This window comes from Neomonachus schauinslandi, chromosome 3 (genome assembly GCF_002201575.2).
Source record: "Neomonachus schauinslandi chromosome 3, ASM220157v2, whole genome shotgun sequence".
NCBI classification, from domain to species: Eukaryota; Metazoa; Chordata; class Mammalia; order Carnivora; family Phocidae; genus Neomonachus; species Neomonachus schauinslandi.
Window position 1 is genome coordinate 141,526,119 of NC_058405.1, and position 19,683 is coordinate 141,545,801.

At 41.2% G+C, this 19,683-nt stretch overlaps 1 pseudogene; it reads right to left on the reverse strand.

The window, feature by feature from the left end:
- Positions 1-17,533: 17,533 nt before the first annotated feature.
- Positions 17,534-17,979, reverse strand: LOC110592247 (annotated as a pseudogene).
- Between the last annotated feature and the right edge of the window lie 1,704 nt (positions 17,980-19,683).

Consider the following 19,683-nt stretch of genomic DNA (forward strand, 5'->3'; position numbering starts at 1 on the left):
GTCAGTTACATACCCATGGACTGATCTCTTAGTAAGTTGCCTCTTCTTTAGCAGCTACGACTTTACGCTTGTCTACAAGACTCCGTTCCTGTCTGTGACATAGTGGCATATGCATATTTTGGCAGCATGAAGCCAGAAGTGTGACTTAGGAGGACAACACCCCCCGCCATTTCCCGCCCTCCCCCGCCCCGACTGATGACTTCTCAGAAAATACTGGACTCTGCTTATTCAACACTGTAGGGTTAGTAACAGCTCCAAAGTTGGGGTCCTGCCCAGGAATCTTTAAAATCATTTCCAAAATAAAGCTGTATCATCAAATGAAATCTGTATTATACTATATGAGAACGAATTACCAAGGGTCGGAGCCTGACATACTTGACACTTTCTCTTGAGAAATGAATATGGAGGGGCACCTGTGTGGCTCAGTTGTTAAGCGTCTGCCTTCGGCTCAGGTCATGATCCCGGGGATCCTGGGATCGAGCCCCGCATCGGGCTCCCTGCTCTGCGGGAAGCCTGCTTCTCCCTCTTCCCGCTCCCCCTGCTTGTGTTCCCTCTCTCGCTGTGTCTCTGTCAAATAAATAAAATCTTAAAAAATATATATATATATATATATTTGGGGGGGTTCCTTGGTTGGTTCAGTGGTTAAGCATCTGCCTTCGGCTCAGGTCACGATCCCAGGGTCCTGGGATCGAGCCCCGCCTTGGGCTCCCTGCTCCGCAGGAAGCCTGCTTCTCCCTCTTCCCACTCCCCCTGCTTGTGTTCCCTCTCTCGCTGTGTCTCTCTGTCAAATACATAAATAAAATCTTTAAAAAAAAAAATATGGAGATCACAACTTTCAAATTTTAGTTGTATCATCACTTAGAGTAATTAGAAGTCATTGATTTATCACAATAGTTTGCATGTGAGTAAAACACCCAATAATAATAATTTCAGTTCTGACTTGTGGGTCTTTAGGATACTGAACTCTAGAGCCATAAGTTTAATTAACCACCAGCCTGTTGCTTTCAAATTTCTTTCTTACTGTACTGTCTTGTTCTGTAAGGAGAATTTTTTTTTTAAACTTCTCTGGGCCTGAATTTTCTCAATTATTGAACAAAAGATAATGAACAACACTGCAGAAATATTTAGTGATGGGAAAAAATTGGTAAAATACTGGGCATTATAAAGAATCTGGAAAGACTTTTTTTAAGCAGTAAAACAAGACAATTGCAAATTGTATGGGTAATTATATGTTTGAGTACAGCATGAAGCTTCACTATTAGAATATTGTTTTTGCTTGTGCTAATAGGTTGTATTGCATCTTTTTTGTTGTTTTTTGTTTGTTTGTTTTTGTCTCTGGGCTCTGAAGATTGAAGTGTACTATTAATTGCCAAGAAGGACGTAAGTGAGTATATTTCTTTTAAATTTAACAACACCAGTAACAGATACATATTTACCCAACGGTGTTGGGTTATAATTAAGCAATGTAGCTGCCTTAAGATTCTAGGATTTTACATTTGGGAGCTGGTCTAGTCTAATCATTTCTAGATGATTTGTCTGATTCCCAGACAAAGAGTGAAGGAGTTGAATTGAGAAGCATTCTGGGTGTGGCGGGAACAAACTCATGCACATTCTTCTCAAGAGAAAAATCACACATTTTCTAATCCTTGAGGTTTCTTTTAGTTCCATGCTATTTCCTCCAGTCTGAAAGTAAGATGTTTGCACTTTTTTTCCATTCTTTCTTTTTTTCCCAGAAGAGGTGTGGTGGTGGTGGAAAGGTCTGCCAGAACCAGAGGCTAAGCACATAGCAGTTAAAGGAAAAAAAAAAAATCTTTATTCCAGCTTCCAGAATTCTTCCTCTTCAACCTTTCCCGTTCAATGAAATAATGAAGCCATTAAGCAGTGGTGTACAGAAGTCCCATCCAGTGGCAGAAGCCTGGTAGAAAACAAGGAAGTAGGCTGGTGTAGATTGAGCACTCAGTCCTTAACCACATTCACTAAAGGGGAAGAGGGGACAAACTTTAAATTTAACTTGTCCTGTAGCAGATGTAATGAGATTGTGACAATCTTCCAACGAGTATTTGTGATCTTAATTTAATCACATGTTAAAGTTTGCAGGTGTCAAATTGACTTTCTCCTAAAGCCACTCAACATTTATTTCCTGTAGCCTTTGGAAAGGACAGAGATGAAACATAGAGCCACACTTCGCTGATGGTGCTAGGCATTTGTGAAAGCTCAGGGCAATAGAAACATTTTATTTTATATTTTTATTACAAAGTAAATGCAATATATTTAGATGAGCAAGTTTAGATAAATTCTTAGTGATATGTGCTTAAAGGAAATTTACCTCTGGATTTAATAAAATTCTCACCACAAAGAGGTATAGAAATTAATTCAAGGGATGTAATGAAAAACCTGGAAAACGTTTCCTCCACATTTCCCCTCCCGTCATTTCTCTTCTCCCCTTCCTCGATAACCCTTCCCTGCATTCACTGTAGAAAGAAAAGAGCAGGTGAACACACACTTGCTCTTTTAAACTGAGTCAGAGGGAGGGTTTTAGGGATATCTCACGACTGCAACACTAACCAGCTCTTTGCCATCCCCTCATATTATCCCCTAACTTTTCAGTATCTTGCAAATTGGACAGTGTTTTTAATTTGGTAACAATCAAAATAAAAATATACAAGAAGTGTACTTTTCTTTTTTAATTCATTTATATTTTTTCTTGCTGCTTTGCCTAAAGACCAAAAAGAGCTTTTGCTTCTCTCTGGCCCCACCGGGACTATGAAGTTGATTTGGGGTGTGCACTTATCCCATAGTGCACCATAAATCTCCACTAGATGTCAGTGTGTCACTAAATGAAACTGGTTCAGCATGCTTTCCAGGTCTGTTCTTGAAACACATTGGAAAGGTGAACTCATTTATAATTTTTAATCAGAATGATACAGAGAACTTTTAGTATATAGGTTAGTAATAAGTTATATTTGTCCTAATCAATATAGAAAATGAATTCTTTTATTTAAAAAATCCAATAGCTTTTATCTGAGGGGTTTCTTCCCTTGTATTCTGGTTTTGCCATCATATCCTCAAAAGAGATAGAATGCAAATATTTGTTTCACATTTTCCAGTAGAGTAAGCTGAACAGCACGAGGACAGAATGATTGGCCCAAGATCACATAGTGGACATCTCACGGACCCAGGCTGGTGTTTCTGTGATCACACAATCTGCTTTACCTAAATTGTGCTTCTTAGGTGTAGAAGTGTATTTAACTGCAGATTTCCTTGTCTGCTGGTTGTATTCACTACATTGCTCTAAAATGAGTTCAAAAAGAGTGGAATAATAATCGTTGTAGTTATTGGTTAGGTTAGTATGGGGATATCAGAGATGTAATTTTAAGATTGTAGCAAGATTGTACAAAGACAATATGCTAAACAACTAAGACAACAGCCATGTTTTACATATCCTGTGTTAGGATGAACTCAGATTAATATGAGCCTCATCTTAGTTAAGGTACTCAAGTGGAGAAGGAAAGAAAGGCAGTTGTAATTTGGTCATCAAGTTTTAAGCTCTTGGGTATTTGGGGATTATCAGGCATAGTGTAGGTTTTACACTGTATAATTTCCTTAAAGAGGAGTCTACTTATAATCCTGTATATTAGTTTTTAAATAGTGATTGTCCCCAAATTGTGTAAATACGCAGGTTATAGCTATGTAAAAATTATGTTTGTGGATAAAGATTTAAAGAATCCAGAGAAGATGTTAGGGTCGTGGATTTGTGGGTAAATTTAATATTTCCCTTTATGTGGTAATATTGTTTTATAATAAATAAAAATAGAGAAAAAACGATTTCTCCTTTATTGTTCATCTTGTAAAGATTTGCCATGATCTCAGTTTCAGAAAGGCTTGTTTCATATCGATGAGGTACATTGTAAACAATCGAAATTCAAGAAGATTTGGTTTGGTTTGTTTACTTCAAATGTGTCCGTTAAATTAGAAACCAAGCTTAAACTGGCAGAAGTACAGGGTCATATTTTCAAACTTAACTATGAATTTTAATTGAAAATAAATGATTGTCCAAATCCCAGCAGGCTGTTTGCTGTAATATTTAGTGCACTGTCAATGTTAACTAAATATCGATGAAAAAGTGTTTAATAAATGTAGCTCTCCTCAGTCTGTGTTTTCATTTTAAAAGGTGCAAGATTAAAAGAGTTACAATAAAGTTAGATTTTCAAAATTAAAAATCATAATAGCTGTTGATCTTACATGCTTGGACCTATGTTTTTTGTTTTTTGTGTTTTTTTGTTTGTTTTAAAGATTTTATTTATTTGCCAGAGAGAGACACAGCAAGAGAGGGAACACAAGCAGGGGGAGTGGGAGAGGGAGAAGCAGGCCTCCCACGGAGCAGGGAGCCCAATGCAGGGCTCGATCCCAGGACCCTGGGATCATGACCTGAGCCGAAGGCAGACGCTCAACGACTGAGCCACCCAGGCGCCCCCGGACCTATGTTTTGATTCAGAACTTGTATATATCAAATCATGCATGGATTTCAGATTGAGATATAAAGTAACTTGATATACGTGAAAGAAAACTTGTACTGTTATGATATGTCTAATTTCAAGTAGTAACAGTAGCCACCACTGAATTATTTATAAAAACTTCATGGACAGTAATAAAACACAAATGATCAGTAATTATCAGTTGGAGAAGTTGGGCATGTGTATCAGAATCACCTAGAAAATTTAAACTATATGTATTTACCTGCCACCAGCCCCATTCTATAACGGTGACATTTGGAAACCTGGATTTCCAGATTTGGCAATGGGGTAGGTGGATGGAGGAAGCAAGAATGTGCAATTCCAGGACTTCTCAGGGCGCTGCAAAGTACTGATGCGTGTAGTATACGCATTGACTGGGGCAAAATCTCCCCACCCCAGGTGTACACTCAGTTTAAGTTAATTCTTGGGCCCTGGGAACCGCTAGAATGTTACTAGCCTAAAACACCATGAATATGGGGCTCACGGTGGTTGGTCTGGAGTTAGGAGATGAAATATATCTAGGTGATAGGTTAGTAGAGGTGACTGGATACCCATTTGGGGGTGAATTCTTTGTTTAATATAAAGGAAAGGAATCCAAGGAAGACCAAGACGAGCTCAGCCTACCTCCAGTCTGATCTGTGGCAAATGAAAACTACAACTTCCACAGAACCTTTATTTTCTCTACCAGTCTCTCACTGTGCCTAGAATCCCACCATTAGAGATTTGTTCTTTGGCTTAACGTATAATTATCTCCAGAAATCTTTTTTTTTTTTTTTACTACTGATACGACAGGAATCAGTAGCACATTGAGTTTATCAGTAACTATACACTAAAGCTCATTAGCTCAGAAGAATCACCCCCCATTCCCATCCACACTGGCTAAGTAAGTTGTTGGGTTAAATGGAGATTTTGACAGGAGAGAATGAAACAAGCTCAGAGCGCTCTATCTACTGCTTAAGAGCCTGCAGGGCTGACTGTAAGTTCCAGGAGAATGGAGGAGATGGATTGTCAACTAAAACACAGATTCTGATTCAGTAGGAAGGGGGCAGGAGATTCTGCATTTCTAACACTCTCCCAGATGATGTCCATGCTGCCGGGGTGGAGGAACTTAAACTCCTTCACCCGTTTGTCTATAGCGAGTCCTGTAACCCGGCTCGCAGCGGTGCATTAGACCAGAAGTTCTCGCACTTGAGCGAGACCAAGAATCACGTGGGGAGGTTGCTGGGCCCTCCCACAGAGACTCTGAGTGAGGACCACGAATTAGCCTCTCTAACTTGCGCTGCGCAGAACAGACTTGGAGTAGCCGTGCTTGAGACAGCGCGCTCACGAGCCGTATCTGCGACTCTGGCGGAGCACCTGATAACCCCACCATGTGCTGACCCTCCGAGTTGTGGGCGCTTCCTGACGTGCTGCCGAGGTGAGCCCAGCATTCTTATTTTTGCCAAAAAATACCAGGTAGGAGATCTCGTTCAAACTCTCACGATGGTTTTTTTGTGTTTGTAAGCTTAGCCATACACGGTAAGATCACGGTTTTGTATTAATGCCTTGCATACTAAGTTACAGGAGGATAAAAAATAGAATTTCGGTAGGCACAGGACCTCAAAATTATGTATGTCACAGTTGCCTGGCCATGGTGGGTCGAATTGCTTAAAATCCACAACTTGCTTAAGGATATTCAGCGGGAGTGAGGAATGATACTGTTTTAAATATTTCAGGCTTTCCTTGGCAAAGTCTCTTCAAAATTTCGATAGAAATATTTTAAGAATTCAACGTTTTGGGGCGCCTGGGTGGCTCAGTCATAAGGCGTCTGCCTTTGGCTCAGGTCATGATCCCAGGGTCCTGGGATCGAGCCCCACATCGGACTCCCTGCTCAGCGGGAAGCCTGCTTCTCCCTCTCCCTCTGCCTGCCGCTCCCCCTGCTTGTGCTCTCTCTCTCTGTCAAATAAATTAAATCTTTAAAAAAAAAAAAAATCCAACGTTTTCAAAGTATTGATAAAAAAAAACATCCGTAGGCAATTGGGAGAAACTGCTGAAAGTTCCTATCTCCTTAGAACAATGCTTATTCTATTCTTAAGTTAAAGGATAAAGATGAGGCTAAATATAAAAGTATTATAACTTAAAATAAATTACCTGGAAAGGAATTTCAGTCTTACTCATTACTGCAACTGCTTAAAACACAAAACTGTTACTCAAATTTTTATTTTTCAACTAGCCATCCCCTTTCCATTTTAATCAGCTCTTTTCTTCAGTATCTTTGAATGTGCCATCACCATCATTACGAGAAATACGGTTACAGTTCCTTAAACTTTACATAGCAGTATTTGATAATAATTGCTTCAGCTTAAGGGTTATCAAAATTTAATTGTTTTAAAGATTAAATATGGTAAATATAATGTTCAAAAATACATTTTAAAATGTGTTAAGGGAAATTTACTCCTTTCATTAGTTCATTGCCATTCTCTTTGAACTACAGTGTGCTGCGATTTGGGAAATCTCTCTCAGTGGGCATGAATTTAAGAACATTAGCTTTCCTCCTTGGCAATTTGTGAGACAGCTGATAAATAATAAAGTGTCCCATGCCACAGCTGGGTATTACAATAGGAAATAGCTAAGAAACCCTGGTTTCATAACAACTATGTATGAAACTATAATAATAAGATTCATCAAATATTACTTGTTAACAAGAGGCTGGCCTACTGAGTAGTGCTAATCAGAACAAATCCAAATCACATTTCTTTTCCTTCCTTACTTACAGAAACCTATAGGTCATCGACTATAGTGGATGAATTTCTTAAATAACTTTCAGTGCTAATCGTTCAGTTACTTACATACTGTTCTATTCCTATAAAAGATTTTCACATGGGAAACCCTCTCCACCATACCAACCCACTTAGGCCAGTTTTCTTTGTTTTATTCTCTCCTATAACCAGGCTCTTTCCTTAGTAGAAATCACTTCAGTCTGTAATTAGGATATTTTCTCATGTATATCTATTTGGCTGTAGATCCTTGCCACCCGAGCATCTGAAGCACATGAGCACGAGGACCGTGCCTTCTGACTCCTCACTGCAGGCCTGGGGCCTAGCATGGTGATAGTAGCTCGAGAAATACTTACCAGTTATTAGCTCTTCCAGATGCCTCTCCACTCCCACATAACAGATATTATTTCCCGAGGTGCTAGGCATCAGGGGCCAGTCAAAATGTGTGTTAATGGTTATTTTGTTCCTTGGTCCCTCCAAGTTCTCTCTAGTTAAAAAAGGAGAGGTGATTGTTTGGGAAGTCTCCCAACAGACTTCCTTCTGTTAAAATGTGGCTACTTCGGCCATCTCTGACTTCCCAGCGCCAGCTCGAGGACCCACCGGCAGTGGCTGTGGCCGCTGCCCCCCAGCTCCCGCCCCTGTGCCCAGGGTGCTGGCCCTTCGCATAAAGGCTGCATCCTCCACGAAGGTGGGAGCTCTCAAGGCGTGCAGAGCCAGCCGTCTCCTGCATATCATGGAGCCCTACTTTTCCATTTCCATTCCCGAACTCAGCAGTCCCCGGGCACTGGGGACTGTTGAAAATCTTGTTTGTCTCATCCTAGATGATAAATAGGCTCCTTGGAAACAGACTTGTCATTTTTCTCCATTCAATGTCTAACCTGGTGACTGTCACATTTTTGTGCCTTTAATAAGTCCTTGTGGATGAAACATAATTGAGGGGGTATATTTTCTACTTCAGTGCTAGGAACTTGAGGCTTTGGCTTTGTTCCTTCTGGTAAAATTGAACCCCCCCAACCCCACCCCCGAACCCATCATCAGAGGGGCTAGCTAATGAGGCACACACACTGTTTCTGATGCTTCTGAAGCTGTTTGAGGAGTTCTTACCATTCTCAACCCAACCCAGCCTGAGCGTTTTCCTCTTCCTCTTCCAGGGAGGTGTGTGCTCCTCAGCCAGGCTGTGTCCTCCCTACCTATGTCCCAAATCCTCTGCCCGGCCAGCCACATGTCTTTCACTCCCTAGCATTGTTTCCTGTGGGAAAGGGGATGGGGATTTTTGACTACAGAGGCGCTCATTCATATCTTAAAATGTGACATTAAGGAAATAGAAGCACACGTTTTGCATCAAATTTATTTCTACATTTAGTGTTGTTGCTCTTTGGTAAGGGGTTGTAGATATAAAGTAAGTGTCCTAAGAGTTTTATGAGTTTAAAATAAAAAGATGTTAACCAGGTCTCACATTCATACTATCCTGGGCCATTTGCTCAGATTTAATTTCTTTTTTGTTCTTAGAACAACTTTGTTTTAGACCTTAGAAACATTGTTGGCTCTTCTACACCCTCATTTTCATCAAGACAGCACCTTCCCTTTCTCTATTCCTCTGGTATCTTTTTCACAGTATAATTCACTTATCTGAACTAATTACATCGTTAGTTTTATGCTCAGGAGAAAGAATGAGTTGATAGTTACCTCAAAGCTTTTAACAATATTTTGTCTCATTTTTCTACTTTGAGAAATAGACAAATGTAATTAGTTAAAAGAAATTTCAGTATTACATAGTAAGACTGGCCATATAGTGTGGCAGTGAACAACATGGGCTCTCTACCTCATGCTAGCTGTTTAACCTTGTGTAAATTACTTAACCTCTCTGTGGTTTAGGTATTTCATCTGTAAAATGTATATAACAGTAGTACTTATTTCATAAGGATTGAATGAGCTAAGGAGTGTAAAGAGTGTAACATAACTCTGCATTCACCTGGCACATAGTAGGTGCTCCATCAATGTCCATTATGGTTTTTGGATGTACAAAATATCAAACAGCTCCTGAGCATCTTTGTTCCTTTGAAAAGGAACCCTATTTCCCGGACATTCTGACTAGCCGTGCTCTTTCTCTAGCTCTAATCTCGTGATTAAGTGTACCTACTTCACCCTCTTACAGGGGGCTCATTTCTTTAGTTTGCGTAAGCATTTCCAACCATAAATGAATTTTTTTAAATGCTACTGAAGAATAATAAAGCAGTAGGTAACTTGTGTCCTAGAAAAGCCTCCTTATAATGATATTGCAGAAGCATCAGTGCTTCGACCCGAGTCCCGGAACGCGTTCTTATAGTAACCTCACGAAGCTATCTTTTATTTGCCAAGTGTTTGAATAAATCTCTCAATCATTACTAAGTCCTCAGTGTGTTTAACCCAGTTGAGGACTGCTATTCTGGACCACACATGATGGACGAGTCTCTGGGGCTCACACATGCTGCTTTTCTTTCCCTGTTGGCCACTGCTGGGTGTATAACTGTTCTTAATCATGGACATTCGAGCCTCAAAACTTGGTTCCCAGAACAGGCAGCAGCAAGACTGAAGCAACAAAATTCTTCTTTTTTTTTTTTTCCCCCCGATCATCACTTTATATTTTGTGTAATTGTACTCTTTAATACCTAGATCTATCATCTATATATCGATTTCTGAGCATCACTTATTTAAAAGTATTTATGGATTTATTGGTTTCCTAGCAATAATTCTTGGCGTTTAGCTTTGAGAAACTGTTTGGAGAAACCCAGGTAGGGTGGATAGAGTAGCTATGCTTCAAGATAAATCATTTGAAATGCTTTTCATTCTTAAATACATAATTCAGGTATTGGAAAGAAATTGTTTTTCTCTGGAAATGTCTCTTGATTTCTTGTTGTCTGGACCGCTCCATTTCTAATTAGCATAGGTGATCTTTATATCTTAATTCCTTTTGTTAACACACACTCAAGGGAAATGCCCTTTACTCAAATCGAAGCAGTGGCGTTGTTTTATCTGACCTAAGAAATCTGTGCAAGGGGAGATTAGTGCTCATGCCCTTCCTAAGAGGTGAACAGCCCGGGGTTAGCTGGTAGTAGGTGTTGTTTTGCAGGCAGCTCTAGGAGCCTCGGGGACAGAGGCAGGTGCTGGTGACAGACATTAAGGATGACAACCATCTTCGGTACTCCGCCAGAGCTTGTGTTAAAAGGTCACTCTATAACCCCTCCAGAAGGGTCCAGATGAGGAAGGAGCTCCATCATAGGGAGAAATCCATGTATAGAGTGTCACAGTTTGTTTGTTTGTTTAAGATTTTATTTATTTATTTGTTAGAGCACAAGCAGGGGGAGTGGCAGGCAGAGGGAGAGGGAGAAGCAGGCTCCCTGCTGAGCAAGGAACCCCATGCAGGACTCAATCCCAGGACTCTGGGATCATGACCTGAGCCGAAGGCAGACACTTAACCGACTGAGCCACCCAGGCACCCAGGTGTCACAGTTTTGACTGTAGCACTGTGTGGCACTCAGCTGCCTTGTGACCCTTGGGAAGCCTGTGCAGCACTGAATGATCAAAGGCTTTGTGACATTCTGAGAGCGTGAGACACCCCTTTCCTACAGAGGAAATAGAAGGGGAAGAACATTCTAGATAAAGGAGGCATCAAGTATAAGGGCCTGATAGAGGTGGCAGTCGGTGAGGTTTTCAGGAGCAGAGCTGAGAGAGTTGGTGACTAATTAGATAAGAAACATGTGGAAGGGGGTGGATTTTTTAAAATGACCCTGAACCTGCTAGTTTGGAAGACTTACTACATAGTCATACTGTCAATCAAGAAAGGAAATGCTACGAAGAAAGGGAGTGAGAGAAGGTGAGAGCTCAGTACTTCTGTGCCTTGTCATCTCCGTATGAGATTTCTCTGATTCCTTAAAAAACTGCAGGGCAAGAGATTTTATTGAGAAGAATTTGCTCAAGGTGGCAAAGCTAAAGTGGCAGAATCAGGGTTCAAACCCGGCCCTATAAATGCTAAGCCAGTGGCCTTTTGTTACACCATAATGAATAGGAACATAGGCGACCCTATCTTAGGAAGGATGCTTCTTTTGCTGCTAGTACTGAGCCCCAAACCTAAAAATGATCCTATGTACCGAAATGCCAGGAACCCAGTCATACTTTGTCAATTTGCATCAAATGTTAACTATTTAATTGAAGAGAAACTTACCCACACAATCGAATCACTATAAATACAGCACTGACGTCCTTCCTTACCTTGTGCAACATGCTGTCTCGGACCTGATGAACTGCCTCAGAGCCCAGATTGGCTCAGGTCCAGAATGATAATGGGCTGGAGGGGGGAAACCCAGCAACCTTATTTCCATTTCTCATTACAGAGAGCATAGGACCTATGTTATCCAAGATCCAAAGCCGTGTTTCTTAAGGTGTGGCCCCACAATTCATCTGTCCTAATAGCTGATTCTATGGGTGCTTAGGCCCCACTCCAAATGTACTGTAACAGAAATTACTGCCAAGTGGTCCATGAATCTGCATTTTAATAATATCCAATATGATTTTCATGTACCCTAAAGCTTAAAACCACTGGTCCAGGAGTCTGTAGATAGGTCATTGTTGGAATATAGTGTCATTGACAGTGGGGGCATTCCTCCTAGGGTAAAAGCAAGAACATGCCTTGAGAGATGTTTTTCCACGACCATCTATCGTTCATTTTCTTTTAAGATTTTATTTATTTATTTGAGAGAGAGAGCGCACAAGGGTGGGGGATGAGGCAGAGGGAGAGGGAGAAGCAGACTCCCCCACTGAGCAGGGAGCCCAACTTGGGACCCCATCCCAGGACCCTGAGATCATGACCTGAGCCAAAGGCAGACGCTCAACCGACTGAGCCACCCAGGCGCCCCTCATTCATTTTCTTATAGACATTCTGAGATAGATAAGAACACAAAAAGTCCTCATTTTTATTTGCTTATGATCATTGCTGCAGTCAAGATACCTATGGTATAGCAACAGTGTGTAAAAAGATGCCTTGGGGCGCCTGGGTGGCTCAGTCAGCTAAGCATCTGCCTGGGATCAAGCCCCAGGTCTGGCTCCCTGCTCAGCGGGGCGCCTGCTTCTCTCTCTCTCCCCCTGCCTCTCCACCCTGCTGTGCCCCCTTTTCTCATTCTCTTTCTCTAATAAATAAATAAAATCTTAAAAAAGAAAAGATGTCTCTTGCTAGTTAAAAGGTTATGTTCTTTAGTGAGATGGGTATATCATACTGTGTTGAATTTTCATGGCATTGTTCTTTAATTTCTGTAGCTGTAATCTGCAGTGCTTTTTGTTGGAGTTAGCCAAGAATATTTTCCCCCAACTAATGCACTATTACAGTACTGTGCAGTGCTACCCCAGTACGATGCTCAGTCAATGAAAGTGGAAGCAAAAATATGTCCCAAGGGAGCACAGCATGCCACCATCACTCTGATTTCTCGAACAGTGTCATAAGGCACCAAAAATGACCAAGAATAAACAAAGCAAACTGTTTCTGGGAACAGCTTTGTGGCTCCAGAATTCCATTATTTCTGTATTTACAGAATGATCAATAAAACAATTTGATTGATGCACCTATCCATGTTATTAAAGGTGTGAGATGTTGATTGAAGACCCTCAGCCAAAAACATGTTGTGCCCAGAAAACTATACTTCGTACTAATAGTGAGTCCTTTTCAAGAGATCCTTCGCTGAGCATCTGATCAATATGCATAGTAGATCCACTCTACTCACCGGGGGAGCCCAAGTCCTACCTTCCCCAAATAACACATTTTGTTCTTTGTGATTATGATGGTTAATGTGGGAATATTAGCCAAAGCACTGTGACATGGAATTGGTATAAAATCTCAAAGAAATGAGAACCTGATTTTATATTTTATGAATAGTTTCTGCTTAAAACATACAGCTGAAAATTTGAAAAACTTGGACAACTTGGCATTTGTCTCTACAACATTAAACAATTATAGGTTACCCTGTTATGGGTTATTTAAGGTATATGCATATGAAAAGATAAGGATTGATCATCAAATGAATGACACACACAGAAGTACTGAAGACAGTAAAGTGACGTGGGGGTGGGGAGAATGGCTCTGCTGGAGTATCCAGAAGGCTGAAGGGAAGAAGGGGTTATTGAGCTGAAACTTGCATAAAAATTAAATGAGGAGCAGAAGATGGGAGAAGACAGTGGTAATACCTCTAACAATAAAAAAAGTGCATCTGGTAGGTGATGCACTGAGAAGTAGTTGTAGGAGAACAGTTGCATTGAAAAGGAGTGAGAAATAAGTCTGGAAAAGTGAATTCTTTTTTTTTTTTTAATTTATTTAGAGAGAGAAAGAGAGAGAGCACATGAGTGGGGGGAAGGACAGAGGGAGAGGGAGTGAGGGAATCTTAAGCAGGCTCCACACGCAGCACAGAGCCCGATGCAGGGCTTGATCTCATGACCCTGACTGAGATCATGACCTGAGCCGAAATCAAGAGTCAGACGCTTAGCCTACTGAGCCACCCAGGTGCCCCTGGAAAAGTGAATTCTTGAAAACTTGTAGGTTCTGTGAGACTTACGGGGCACATCCAATACCTTCTGCCCCGGGGTCTTCAAAATATTTGCTCCTGAGAATTAAAGTACCAGTGTACAGATGAGAGCCCCTCTCAACATCCATGAGCTTACGTACCTCACACAAAGATTGAGTGGGGACATGGTGCAGATAGAGACTTGCGGTACTGCTGTCTCCAGCCTGCTGTGAAGGTGCACACGTGGGTTGTGTCTTTTTAAAGTATCAACTTTATTCAATCACAAGGCAAGAGTAACATAATTGTAAAGCAGGTTCAGGATTTCAAACTCAGTGACATTTCACTACGCTTATTTATGTATTTAGTAAGTAAGTAAGTAATCCGTACACCCACCGTGGGGTCAAGCTCACAACCCCGAGATCAAGAGTCACGCTCTTCCACCTGGGCCAGCCAGGCGCCCCTCCCTATACATCTAAATTGGCTTCCTATCCATCACACAAAGCAAAGGTCAAATACAAAGTCACATAACAAGATAGAGCAAGGGACAGGAAGTTAACAAACCAAATGTGAGGTGGGTCCAGAGTGCACAGTGGAAATGAGGCCTCGGTTCTGTCCTTCTGTCTGGAACAGCTCCCGGCACTCACTGCTCCTTCTGTTCAAGCCATGGAGGATCTGTTCTGTGCAGAGATCACTCGGGCAGAGCCTTCGGCAGCAGTTGCCTTTCTGATGTGGTCAGAAGTGAAAGGATCCACGTCTGGAAATTCTGACAGTGTGCTGCAAAAGTTCTTCCTCTTTAAAAGAGCTTAATCAGTCTTGGGCCTGTGCAGGCCTCTTGTGGTTCTGCGGGTTATCAGTTCTGGGCGTCTTCAGCCTGGGCTGGTTTTGGAGATATCTGGTCTTAGCTGCAACGCCCTTGGCAGCTTGCACCGCTGCCTGACATGAGTGACTCCATCTTGCTGTCCATAACAGCAGAGCAAATCCCCTAAAGTTGGACAGTCCTATCAGGCATTCCCTCTCTGGCCACTGTACCACCCGAGGGCTTTGCTGCTTCCTCTTACCTCCTCCCAGGTTTTTCCCATCTTGCTGGCTTCCCCTTCCTCCTTCACTCTGACCTTTACTCATTCCACCCAAAGGGGAAAAAACCCAAGAAATCTCTCCCGTCACCCTACACAGAGCAGCTTCCCCATCCTCACGTCGTGTTCCCTGCTCACACCGTGCTCTGCGCCAAGGTGGGGAGGAACACACAAGCACGACTTTTTCCTGAAAAAAGACAATTTCTCCCAAGGAGAAATTCTGATGCCAGATATTAAAGTCCTACGAAAAGATTAACCTCATTCTACCTACAATGCCAAACGAGGAATAGAACAAAACATATTTTCTCCTGTTCCTCCTCACCTGCTCCTGTACCTCAAGCTCTCTGCCTCCACTAACCTGGACGCTCTTCCTACTTTCTTTTTCTAGACGGCGGTCATTTTATTTTGGGTTATCAGGGTCGTCTCTATCTCTGTCTCCCTCCTTCCTTCCTTCCCTCTCTCCCCTTCCTCTCTATCTCTGTCTCCCTCCTTTTTTCCCTCTCTCCTCTTCCCTTTTCCTCTCTCCTTTCTCTCTCTGGCGCTGAGAAGAGAGCTATGAAACTCTCCCCTGCCAGGAAGAGTCACTTAAGACTTGGTGTCCTTTAAAGGGCTCCCTGGAAGCAACTAATATTCATTACCTGTTAATGACTTCTTGCCCAACATGATGTGGGTTTTGTATTCGCATGCATCCTCTTATTTAATCATCTCTATAATCATGCGACAGAGGTATAATTATCCCCATTTGTATATATGTGAGAACACAAGATGGAACCCAAATGGAAAAATGGTTCTAAGACAGTGCAGCAAATTCAAGACAAAATAAGGATTTGAAACCTACTCTGTCTCCAGGGATTTGAAAGTAAGTTCATTTGATTCCTAACGACTTTCTACTATTTCAGCTTCTCTTCCAGTTTTTCCTCGGTCTTTGGCTTGAGTGAAAGAAGAATTGCAGCTGTGTGAATGTGAGCATAACCACTAGCATGTCATCTCTGAAATTACTATTAAAATTTAAATCCTTGAACGAACATGCCTCATATTAATGATCCTTTTTATGCATTTCTCTGTACTGAAATCACACAAAGCACTTAACCAGTTTATCTTCGCTTTTCCATTTTCTAAGACTTTTTTAGAGCATATCTTCTATTACTCAGTTCAGACTCATTCCTCTCAGCTTTCACATCCATTCTCAATATATCCTTAAAACACTATGGTATTAGGTCCTCCAGAGAAACAGAACCAGTAGGATGTAGGGAAACACACAGATCAAAAAGGAGAAAGGTTTATTTTAAGGAATCAGCTCACATGATGTTAGGGAGCCTGACAAAGGCAAAATCTGCAAAGGAGGCAGGCAGGCTGGAGGCCCATGGAGGAAGTGCCTTTTCTGGGGATCTCAGTCTGTTTTCTCTTAAGATCTTCAACTGATTGAATGAGGCCAACCCACATTGTGGGGGTTTATTTGCTTGACTAAAAGTCTACTGATTTAAATATTCAGCCCATCCAACAAATTCCTTCACAGAAGCATCTAGAATAGTGTTGAACCAAATATCTGGGTACTATGACATAACCAAGTTGACACATGAAATTACCCCTGAGACAACCACTTACCCCTGAGCTGCTGCTTTTATTTAGGTGTACATTTGTGTGTGCAGGAAAAAAACAAAAACAAAAAAACAAAAAAAACATCCTGAAGTATACACACAGATTCTTTGCAGCTAGAGAGGATTTGTCACCCCGGGCGGTGGGGAAGGAGAGGCTAACTTTTTCATAGTACCATTCTGTATCGCTCAAATTTTGTTCAGAATGCATTAGGATTACCGTTACTTATATTTTCAAATTAGTTTTTAGTTAAAATAACGCATACATACTGTTAACATAAAATAATACTAGGAAGCTAACAGGGAATTTCCCAGGCCTCTGTTCCGCCCCTCCCCACCTCCTAATTCCCAGTTCCCACAGACATTCATTTTTAACTCTTTCATTCTGGTTTTAAACTCTGTTTCCAATAGCACATTTATACTGCGATTTCTTGGCTTTCCAGTGTGAGACATTATCTCCTGATAGGACGTTCTATCGTAGAACATGGAGTTACTGCCGCCCCTCCCCGAGGCTCTTTCCGGGTTTCCCTCATTCCATTCTCCCCAGACCATGTCACATTTGGCTTAAGTATCTATTCAGTGTTAACATTATTATGGCAGCTTAGAAGTCTTCCACAGCAAAGCAATGTAGTATTGTATGATTATATTTCCTTTCTTATACAACTTTTCTCCCCTGAGAATTCCCTAATTTTATATGGTTTACTTTTCTATGTTCTTACCGTTAACTCATTTTCAAACTGTTCGGTAGATCTCTAAAACTCTTTCTAGAATTTAGCACATAGCTAATGGATCAGTTTCCATTTTCACTTCAAAATCCACACTCCTGGATGCTGTCTTCCATTCCAGTCTGAATCATATACTATTTATTATTTACTAATTTCTTCCCTGTTCATTTTATCTGAATTAGTTTTCTGGAACTCTTATTAATGGATATGGGAACTCCTCACTTGATTCTGTTGTTTTCTTATTTCTTCTCTGTTAGTTCCAGGGTTTTTCTGAGGTATTTTTGTTTTGTTTTCTTTTTTTAGAAACACACTTGTTACCATTTAATGAACCTCCCTCCTCAGGGCTTCAAGCTACCAGGACACAGCACCCCCCCCCCCCCCCCTTACCCCTAATCTTCTCAGCTCTTTTACTGAAGAATGTAGCCTTCACGAGGACAGGCTGTCTGGGGAGCCATCCCTTCCCTAAAACTCTGCAGTAGCCAGATCACACCACATCAGTGATAGGAGCAGCCCAGTCTTGTTTTTGGCAGCATTTACCTGTGTCTGCTCACTGACTGAGGTCCATAATTTACCATGGTTGACAGGTGGGCAGAAGCTCTGGTTCCTTTTTCAGTGGTCATGATTCATACTGACTTTTCCAAAGTAACCCGGGTGATATTTGTTGAAGTTGACCCTGTGGTGATGCCTGCCACCAGCATTACCCGGGCCTCCTGGGTGCTTCCCGTGCTTGCCGATGAGGCCGTGGCTCACGTGGCCCCAAAGTTTCCAGGTCTTCCTCAGTCAGGATGGCATGTTGGCAGCCCAGATGGAAAAGCCATTTTTATTTTCTAAGCGACATCTTCCACATTACCTCCTGACCTGTTGTTGAATCTTTTATATCTGTTATATTTTTTAGTTTTCAAGAGCTCTTTCTCTGTATGTTCCTTTTTCTGGTATCCTCTTCATGAATGCACTCTCTTCTCTCTCTCCTTGTGTTCTTCTTACTGCAATGCTTACTCCATTGTCCTGATTCTTCAAAACTCTACTGTTCCTGCTTATTTGCTTTGGTTTCTGTCTTTCACATCAGAAGCTTCCCTTAAATGCCACGTGATTCTTGACAGTTCATATTTAAGAGTCAGTGACTAAAAAGCTGATTGGAAGTTTTACATGCATGGTTGTTCTTCTTGACCGTGTGGGTTTCACTAGAGGATGATAAGGATTTTCAGTGGTAAAAACGGGCGAAAGGGCCAGTATATGTAGGATTTTTTTCTTTTGGGTTTAGTTTATTAACCAAAGGAATCTTCCACTTTTCAGTTAGGAGTATAATCTTGCTTGCCAGCATCTGAGTACAGAGTGGAGTGTGGTGATGGTGAGGAATAGACTATTACTGCTGTTGGTATGCAGACACTTTCTTTAATATCCCTATTTTCCATAGATCTCTCACCCTTTCTTTAGCTGTCTGTTGTCCTGGAAGCACTTATAGTGTGAGAATAGTGGAGGGTTGTACAGGGTGTGGGTGGGAGTCTAGGTATCTAAGTGCCGATTGGACAAACTTAACTTTCCATGCTCCATTCCCAGGCTTCTGCCTTCAGAGGTACCAGAAGGTTCCAGTTCTGAGGCCTTCCCATAGGCAAAAAAAAAAAAAAATAGGTAACTAGAATTTAGTTTTCCTCTTATGTTTTCTAACTTATGTTTGATGGCTAATGCAAAAATTAAAACACCGTTTGGTGTGGTTTTAAGTGTATGCAGAGAAAATATTTAAGGCAAGTATAAACAGAGGAAGACAAAGTGATGTTATAAGGAGGTTAGTTTTCTATATTTCACTTGAACTGGTAAGAGGTTGACCCTGGTAAACTGTGATGTTATATGTAGCTGATGTACACTTAAGATAATCACTAAAATGATGTGCAAAGAGAGACACAATAGATGAATCAAAATAAGATTCTAAAAAATGTTCAAGTAACTCATAGGAAGGCAAGAAAAGGAAAAGTAAGAAATTAAAAACAGAAAAAAATTAAATGACAGACTTATACCTTGTCATATCAATAAATACACTAAATAAAAGCTCTACACCAATTAAAAGACAAAGATTGGCAGAGTAGATTAAAAAACATGACCCAAGGGGCACCTGGGTGGCTCAGTTGGTTAAACTACTGACTCCTGATTTCAGCTCAGGTCATGATCTCAGGGTTGTGGGATGGAGCTCAATGTTGGTCTCCACACTTAAGATGCTTTTTCTCCTGCCCCCCCCCCAACCCCTCACATGCACACTCTCAAACAGAAGAAAACAAAAACAAAAACACATGACCCAACTATTTAGCTTATAAGAAGTTTACTTAAAAGGTAATTATATGGGCAGGTTGAAAGTGAAAGGATGGAAAAAAAATCTATATTATGCTAACGTTAATCAAAGGAAAATAGGAGTGGCTATATTAACATTGGATAGACTTCACAGCAAAGAACACTATAAGATATAGACAGGGACATTCTATGATGATATAAGTGTCAGACTACCCA